The following is a 9,656-nucleotide window of genomic DNA, read 5'->3' on the forward strand; positions in this document are numbered from 1 at the left end:
ACAGAAACTTTATGAGCATATTAGTAGTATTGTAGGGTAGTATTAACAGTATTGGTGCTCTTATTTTAAAGGTGAGAAACTATTTTTAATAACTGTCCAGGGTCAGTTACAGCCAGTAAGAGAGAGATATCTGGCCAGAGCTCAGTCTTCACCACAACCTTCTAAGAAAGGAAGTGACCTCTCTGCCACAGAGGGTGCTAAGTTATAGAACAATTACCATTAAGCAGACCTTTTATAAAAGTAACACATACATGAAGCTGACCAGATAAACATCTAAGTCCCATCCATCTCTACAAATGTATCAGCATGCTAGATAAAGAAGGTATAGCACCTACACTAATTCTCCTCAAGTCAAATCCTAGAGGAAAGATGAAATAGAATTCTTTCTTCCCGCACACTTAACACCACAAAGTTTTCAGAGTAGTCTGCAAGAATGACCAGCTGTAGCACAGTCCTTGTATCCCAAGGGGTGGTTTCAAGTTTGTGTTGAGCAGTAGAGGGGCCCATATTTCAACAAAGGGGCTAGAATAAGTCAGCCCAGGTCTTGGGTCATAGAGACACATTCTGCCTGATACCACCTTACCTATCTTTTCTCTAGAAGAGAACTATGAGAAAGATTACCCTTGAGAGCACTGTGTCCCCTCAGGAGTCAAGTATAAAAGTGTGTCAACAGGTCTCAATGATTATTTGGATTTAGGCCTGAATGAACACCTTGGGGAGTCAGTTTTTAAAACATTATAACCTGGTGAATATTCATAATTTTCTTGATGATATAATATATCCTTCTTCCTTGAAGAAGAAATTGGAGTCCTCATCTTCAGGCTCCATCCAGAACAGCTCCTGCTTCATTTTTGCCCATACATGGGAAGCTAGGGGCTTCCCTTTACAAGACACCCCAGCCCTTCTCCACCCCAGGAAGAGAAGATTCACAATCCAACATACCAGCCCCAAAATGAAGGCTAACAAACACTAGATGCTGACTAGAAGAAGAGGAGTGAAGGCCACTAGCTCAAGACCCTTTCTGACAGCATCTGAGCTGTCTCCACAGTGAAGAACCCAACTCCTGTAAATGTTGAAGAGTCTATGACAGTGACATCAAAGGATACAGAGCCAACAACTGCACTACCTGTGTGTCTTAGCTCCTTTGACACTCACAAAACCCTCAGAGGTAAGGAGAATTATTTTGTCATTTTATCAGATGAAAAAATGGTGAATTGAATTATCCAGAGTCACACAGATAGGTAGGACTCACACTTTGGCTCTGGAATTAGACTCTCAAGATTTGGTAGACAAAAGGGAGAAAGTTGGGGAGGGTAGGCAAGAATTCCTGCCCTCTGACAAGGGTTACCTACGGGCTTTTGTCTATGAAAATAGGATCAGGAAGAAGAGTTTCTGTTGGTTTTGCCAGGTCTGAGCCTTTTCTGACTCCTGAAAGTGTGTGTGTCTGGGTGTGTGTTTGCGTGTGTGTGGACTTGCAGGAGTCCATCATCTCCTAGAAGAGCTACAGAGCCACCTTGTACTCCCACACTCAAAGGTGTTGGCAAAGAGGCCCCTTCAGAAAATTGTGTTACTTCACAGTCAAAGCACTGATGGCCTGAACTATCAGGGATACTCAAAGCACTTAGAGGACTTTTGTTGGCTTTGTCTGCTACCACTGATGCCAGAGAGGGGAGGCATTCTGTCCTGTGTATCCTGAAAGACTGTCCTCAGCACCATCATAGGCTGGAATTCTCAGAGCACAAACCCTTCTAGGAAGAGTCATTAGTGGTCAGCATTGCCTAGAAACCTGGTGTCTTTCCAGGAAACTCAAGGCTGTCACTGCCTTTAGGATTCATGTTGCTGCATGTCCTGCTTCTCTTCTGGGGAGGAGAAGATACTGTCACCTCTTCCTCCTGGGATTTTGCAAGAATCATCTCTCCTCATGATCACCTCCAACATCTTGCTTGGTGCTTCTACATCCTCAGTCCCTGACTGCTCAATACCCCTCTCCTTGGTTCCTTGTTTCTTTAGTTCCTGAAGTGATTATACTAATTTCACCCTTTTTGGTGCTGTTTTTCTTACATTCTTTCACTTTCTAATTTTATCTCCCTGTGGTTGTCTCTGTGTACCAGATTGTCACTCCAAAATGTTGCCCTATTGACCAGTCACTTTATTTATATGTCCAAATATGATGTATTTGGACATATAAATAAACAAATATATAATATATAAAATATATAATATTTATAATATATAATATAATATATATAACAAATATATAATATAATATATTTACATTAAACAAAAGATGCACAAGCCTATTATCACAAAGAGTTAATGTGAGGGAATGTACCCATATGGGTTCAAGTTTCTCATTGAAGTAAGATGTGACATATAGATCTGGGAGAGTGCTGATGTTGGGTGCATGGTGAATTGGGGAAGTGTCAAAGGTTTGGATGGACTGCTATGAATAATGAGAGGAAAGCTTGTTGAGGATCCAAATGGAATTGAGCACTATAAATTCTAGCCCCATGTTGTACGATTTGTCCAAGACGCCTCAACCATCCAGGAAGAAGGAAGTGAACAGATGAACAGATCGCCTTAGGGGGAAGGTTTTGTTTTTGTTTTTTGTTTTTGCATGACCATGGGGCGTGGGTTGGGAAGGGATTAAAGTGCCAGAGCAAAGCTGGCTACCTGAGATGCAATATAGAGGTCAAAGGGCTTGAGATCTCCATTGGGTCAAAGAACAGGTGTACACAAAAGAAATGAGATGGAAGGAGTAGTACTGGATGATTAAATAACACAGGCCAAATGTGTAAAAAACAAAAACTTACTTGCTTCCACTTAGTACTTTGCTTTCTCTAATCTGAATCTTCTTTTCCATTGCATCTTCTCTCTCAGCATGATATACTGTCCCAAAGGTCCCTCTTCCCATCATAAATAAACTTTCACTTTTTCTCAATTTCTTCACATACAACACTTTCTCAATCTTCCACCTTCAGTGAAATTGGACTTGGGTACCAAAGTCAATGGCCATACTCTGGACCCAGTAATCACCAAGCCTGTGAAATCCGTATGTTAAGTTTAAATTTTTATTACAATGTTGTTAAAAATCAAAAGACAAAGAGAATAACATAACAAAAACTTATCACATGGACGTAACAAAATTATGAACAAATATAAACATTATGTCATATCTGCTCCAAATTTTTTTCGATTTTATTTCTTTATTTGACAGAGAAAGATCACAAGTAGGCAGAGAGGCAGGCAGAGAGAGAGGAGGAAGCAGGCTCCCCACTGAGCAGAGAGCCCAATGCGGGACTCGATCCCAGGACCCTGAGATCATGACCTGAGCCGAAGGCAGTGGCTTAACCCACTGAGCCACCCAGGTGCCCTGCTCCAAATTTCTTAAAGAAATAAATAATACAGACTCAAAACTCTCTTTGCTCCCATCCAAGATCTTAACTGTTCCACTCTTCCCCAGAGAGGCTGTTATTCTAGAATGGATAGTTTACTCCAGTTCAGGATGTATGCTTTTACTACATACATGTATATTATTTTATGCAATAAAATTTACATACACACACACACACAAACACTTACATACATTGTGTTAATATGTCACATGTCTTCCAATAACTTGCCTTTTACATCACACTATGGTTTTTTTTTTATTGTGTTATGTTAGTTTTTTAAAGCATTCTACATAAATACATTCAAAACTGCTGTACAGAATTTATTAATAAGAAAATGGCACAAATAACATCCATTTGCAAGCTTTTCTATGACAATACACATTCTCTGAATGTCTTCTTGAACACAAGTGTTAGAGTTTTTCTAGAGTCTAGTCAAGAATTGAAATTGCTAAATCAACCAGAGGTGTAAGAATTTCCTACATATGGGATAACCATTCTCCAAATGATAATACAGATTTTTCCATTTCTTCCCTAATACTTGGGATTGTCAGAATTTATACTGGCTCCAAGATGAAGAAGAATGCAAATTTCAGTTTTGTTTTAATTTGGTTGAACATCTTTTATTTTGGTTATTGTCCATTCCAGTTCCTCCTTCTATGATTTGCTGATTCAAGCTTTCTCTCCCATTACTTCCTACTGGGGTTTTGCTCTTTTTCTTTGTGGTGTGTAGGACTAGTCTGTGTTCTGAGCACTAATCCCTTATTGATGTGTGTTCAGCATATACCTCTTCCAGTCCATGGCTTGTCTTTTGTCCTTCTTATATGTTTTCTCTGATATATTGTATATTTTGTGCCTGGATTAAGAAATCAGTTCCTACCCTGATATCATAAACATATTGTTTTCTAAGGCATTTTTCATGATACTTTTATGTATGGAGAGACAGCTGTTCCAGCACTCTTGACAATATGACAACAGTGAGTCTCCATTAACACTGTTTATTTCCACATTTTTAAAGTATTTTGTTGTTCAGTAAAGTATTGTAATTTTTGAATCCAATCATGGACCTTGTTTGATAGAATTATTTCTGGGTTCCTTAAACTTCTGTTGTTATTGGGAATGGAATATAATTTTTTAAATTATACTTTGCAATATGTTTTTACTGAAGAGTAAGATGTGTATTGAGTTTTTAAAAATTTTTTATTTATTTATTTGACAGAGGGAGATACAGCGAGAGAGGGAACACAAGGAGGGAGAGTGGGAGAGGGAACATCAGGCTTCCTACTGAGAAAGGAGTTTGATGTGGGGCTCCATCCCAGGGCCCCAGGATCATGATCTGAGTGGAAAGCAGATGTTTAATGACTGAGCCACCCAGGCACCCCCTATATTCAGTCTTTAATATTGATTTATGTCAAACAAACCCTGAAACTTCTTAATTCATCTAGAGAGTCTTGTGGATTTATCTTGTAGATAATCATATTTTCTGGGAAGTCTATGCATTTTGTTCCTTCCTTCTATTTCTTCATACCAAAATGCATTCTACTGCTCTTTTCACAAACAAGACAATGCTTCCAGCATTTCATACAAAAGGCTCAAATTAAATTTTCTTCATATGGCTCTGCGGCCACATCTCTTGTACAAGGGTCAGTAATTCTCCAGACCCCAGATTTTGGGCCTCACAGCTGGCTGAATCCCCATGGAGCCACCACTGCATCATCTCAGGCTTACAACTCCTGCTCTTCCTTTTGTGTCTCATGCCTACATGCTGCCATTTCTTTCTCTTGGGTTTATATATGAAATTTTAAAGACTTTTATAATTTATCTAGAATTTCTAGGTGTTTTAATTGAATGAGACCTGCTGACATCAGCTAAACCTACCATTATGCCAAGAGCTCCAACTCAAAAGATGACAATTCCTTTCCATATAAGCTAACCATAGTCTCGAGCCCTCCAGTTTTACAGAATCCTCTCAACTTTGAGATACTATGTTTTCATGCAAACATATGGAAAACCATTTCAAGAGACAAACCAAACTTATTTAGGTGCAGAGCTGGAAAAAGCACATCATACTGGAGGGAATGATCATTTTAACTGCATTCCCTGTGCCTAGCATACAATTCCCATGTACACTATAGGAGACACTGAGAAAGGATAAATGAATTAATTATAGGTTGAATAAAATTATAGGTTGTTTTTTATTGAGTAAAATCCCTTTAGAAAAATTGGTGAATTACTTAGAATATCCTGGACTAAGTAGTAAATACTGCAAAAAACAATGTGGTAATGGTTTTAAAAGAATAAAAGTTTGTCTGTCTCCTATATACCCAGTGCCAGTGTGTCTTCTTGGTGGATGGCAGCTCTCCTACATGTTAAGAACATGGGACACAGACTCCACTATGTGACTCCACCATCCCATTTAGCTTCCTGTTCACCTGCATCCAGCTGACAATAGGGTAAAGAGAGTGTGGAGGAAGACCAGAAGTGGAACACACGAGTGGATTTCCTAGAACTCAGTCATATGTCCACACCTCAATGTAAGGGAATTTGGGAAATGTAGTCAAGCTGAGTGTCCAGGAAGAAGAAAACTTATATTTGGGTGAGCAGCTTAGTAGGCTCTACCACCATTGTATGCCTTAAGATGGATCAAAAGAAAAGAAAAATCAGTAGTCAAGCAGTTAAGAGGGCATTATAAGATTTCATGCAGAAAATGATGGTGGTCAAGCTAAAGCTCTGAGACAATAAGTAGAAAAGTACTGTATAAATTATTTTAAATTGAAGAATCAACAGGCTCAAATGTAGGGGAGAAGGATAACCTTATGAAAGTCATGATGCCAAGTAGAATTCTGTATATGGGAAACCCATGAAATAAATTTTCACATAATTCAGGAACTATAAACTGCAAACTTATTGGTACATAAAATGAACAATATTCCACAATAACCTCACTAGAAGAGATAAAAATAGACAAGATAGGTTCTTCTGCTAAAAGAGCTTGCAATCTACTTAGATTGAATATTTAGAATATAGGCTTGGCTCAGACAGATTGACAGGATGAGTGAACATGGAATTATGTGAAATCAAGCCTACAAATACAGAACTGAGATTCCCTTAAGCAGTAGTTGAAGCCATGATGGAGGTGGATGAGTTACCAAAGGAAATAACTAAAAAAGGTAAGAGAAGGTTGAAGAGAAAAAAACGCTTTGATTATATATGTTTTTAAAAAATTATTATGTTTTGGGGCACCTGGGTGGCTCAGCGGGTTAAGCCTCTGCCTTCAGCTCGGGTCATGATCTCGGGGTCCTGGGATCGAGTCCCGCATCGGGCTCTCTGCTCGGCGGGGAGCCTGCTTCTTCCTCTCTCTCTCTCTCTCTGCCTGCCTCTCTGCCTACTTGTGATCTCTCTCTGTCAAATAAATAAATAAATAAATAAAATATTTTTTAAAAAATTATTATGTTGGGGCACCTGGGTGGCTCAGTGGGTTAAGGCCTCTGCCTTCGGCTCGGGTCATGATCCCGGGGTCCTGGGATCGAGCCCCGCATCGGACTCTCTGCTCCGTGGAGAGCCTGCTTTCTCCTCTCTTTCTGCCTGCCTCTCTGCCTACTTGTGATCTCTGTCTGTCGAATAAATAAAGAAAATCTTTAAAAAAAAAAAAATTATTATGTTATGTTAGTCACCATATAGTACGTCTTTAGTTTTTGATGTAATGTTCCAAGATTCATTGTTTATGTGTAACACCCAATGCTCCATGCAAAACATGCCCTCCTTAATACCCATCACTGGGCCAACCTATCCCTTCACCCCCCTCCCCTCTAAAACCCTGCTTGTTTCTTGGAGTCCACAGTCTCTCATGGTTCATCTCCCCCTCTGATTTCCTCCCCTTCACTTTTCCTTCCTTCTCCTAATGTCCTCCATGCTATTCCTTATGTTCCACAAGTAAGTGAAACCATATGACAATTGACTTTCTCTGCTTGACTTATTTCACTGAGCAAAGGGTTTGGAATAGAGATGAAACCTACCAAAGGCGAATGTTTACTTTAAAAATGAACACAAGCAAGGTAAATTCACTTATCTACTTTTACTATAACCTAACCAGTAGTCTTGTGATTTACAATCTTCTTGTGCCAGAGCAGATACTTGTTACCTCCTGGGTCTGGGTTCACTCTCACTCTCATAAGTGGAAAAATTTCTAACTGTCCCAGATGCTCTTTACTGGCCATCCTTTGCACTGGATAGTTTTTTCAAAGACATCAAATTACTGTCCTTTCTCTTTTATGTGTAATAAAATTATTAAAATATAATTATATTTTTATAATTATATTAATATATTAATAACTAAAATTTTATATATTTATATATAAATATATATAAATAAAATTATGTGTAGTTTTGGCTTCCTGATTTTGTTGTAAAGTCTTTCAAAGCAGACTATGTCATACATAACTAAATGGATACATAAAATATGTTTTCACATATTCGTGATTTCCACAAAGCCTAACACAATTCCTAGCCCACAGAATATGAATTATCTGTTAAATTGTTAAACCTTAGTTGTATGGGTGATGATGTGGGCTTGGGTGGATGAGAACCTCTGACTCAAGCTTATATCACTTTGTAGACATGAGTGTCCAGGGCTAATTGTTAATTAGGCCCACTGACCACAGGGATTTACCCCTGCCACATATCAGCTATCTAGGAACTCAGTAAGTCCAGATAGAGACACCACAACCATGGCAACCAAATGTGGTGGTTAGGAAGATCATTATACGCAGTAACTTTATTAATAATTCTGGATTCCTCTCCTCTTTCTGCTGAAGGATCCATGAGCGGAGACAACCAGTCTTTTACTCTTGGTTTCATTCTCCTGGGAGTCAGTGGCCAACAGCAATGGGAAGACTTCTTCTTCATCCTCTTCCTGTTCATTTACCCCATCACACTGATTGGAAATCTGCTCATCATCTTGGCCATTCACTCTGATACTCGCCTTCACAACCCCATGTACTTTTTCCTTGCCAATCTCTCCTTGGTTGACATCTTCTTCTCCTCTGTAACCATCCCTAAAATGCTAGCCAACCATGTCTTAGGCAGCAAAGCCAACTCCTTTGAAGGATGCCTAACACAGATGTGTTTCATGTTAGCCTTGGGTAACACAGATAGCTATATCCTGGCTGCAATGGCATGTGATCATGCTGTGGCCATCAGCCGCCCGCTTCATTACACAACAATTATGAGCCCACGGGCTTGTGTCCTCCTAGTTGTTGGGTCTTGAGTGGTTGGAAATGCCAATGCCCTCCCCCACACTCTGCTCACAGCTGGTCTGTCTTTCTGTGGCAACAAGGAAGTAGCTAACTTCTACTGTGACACTATCCCTTTGCTCAAACTCTCCTGTTCTGACATCCATTTTAATGTGAAAGTGATGTATGTATGGGCTGGTATTTTCTCTGTGCCATTACTATGCATCATCATCTCCTATATTCATGTCTTTTCCACAGTCTTATAGGTTCCATCCACCAAGGGTGTGCTCAAAGCCTTCTCTACATGTGGTTCTCACCTCACAGTTGTCTCTCTGTATTATGGGACAGTCATGGGGATGTATTTCTGCCCTCTGTCTAGTTACAGCCTAAAGGATGCAGTGATAACTGTGATGTATATTGCAGGGACCCCAATGTTAAATCCTTTCATTTATAGTCTGAGAAACTGAGACATGAAGGCAGCCCTGGGGAAACTCTTCAGCAAAAACTCTCCTTATAACCTATGTAAGGTCATATCGGAGAGTCAATTAGAGTCACCAATTAGGATGCATTTGAAAATCCAGTCCCAATGTCCTCCCCTTCCAAGGATCCACATTTGTGCTTTCCAGCCACTGAATTCCTCTTCTTGGAAATCTTTTAACAGTTTCATGAGACTTCCTATTGAGATTGTTGATATGCACATGTTATTATTCTTTTTATAGCAAAGAATTATTGGGATCATGTTCCAGCTACGCTACTGACTAGCATTTTGCTTCCATACCTAAATAATAAAAACAAGAACGTCTTCCTTGTCTGTCTTAGGGTGTGAGGGTCACAATACTTCATGCTTTGAAAATATAAGTCCCTATTCAAGTGTCAATTTTCTTGCACTACTACATTTCATCATTCCTACTTTGCTTGCAAACTTTGAGAGCAAGACCTGTCTTAACACATCACTCTATTCCCCCCAAAGCTGGTCTTTAAAGTGCAACCAATAACTATGTGTGGAAGTGGAATGAAGAAATGCAATTGAAAA

General features: G+C 39.4%; 1 pseudogene across 1 annotated transcript; it reads left to right on the top strand.

Annotated features, from left to right (window-relative positions):
- Positions 1 to 8,211: 8,211 nt before the first annotated feature.
- Positions 8,212 to 9,342, top strand: LOC308357140 (olfactory receptor 1A1-like; annotated as a pseudogene). Its single transcript has one exon. The product of its transcript is annotated as an olfactory receptor 1A1-like (transcript).
- Positions 9,343 to 9,656: the final 314 nt, after the last annotated feature.

The sequence above is a fragment of the Martes martes genome (assembly GCF_963455335.1).
Source record: "Martes martes genome assembly, chromosome: 16".
Lineage (NCBI taxonomy): Eukaryota > Metazoa > Chordata > Mammalia > Carnivora > Mustelidae > Martes > Martes martes.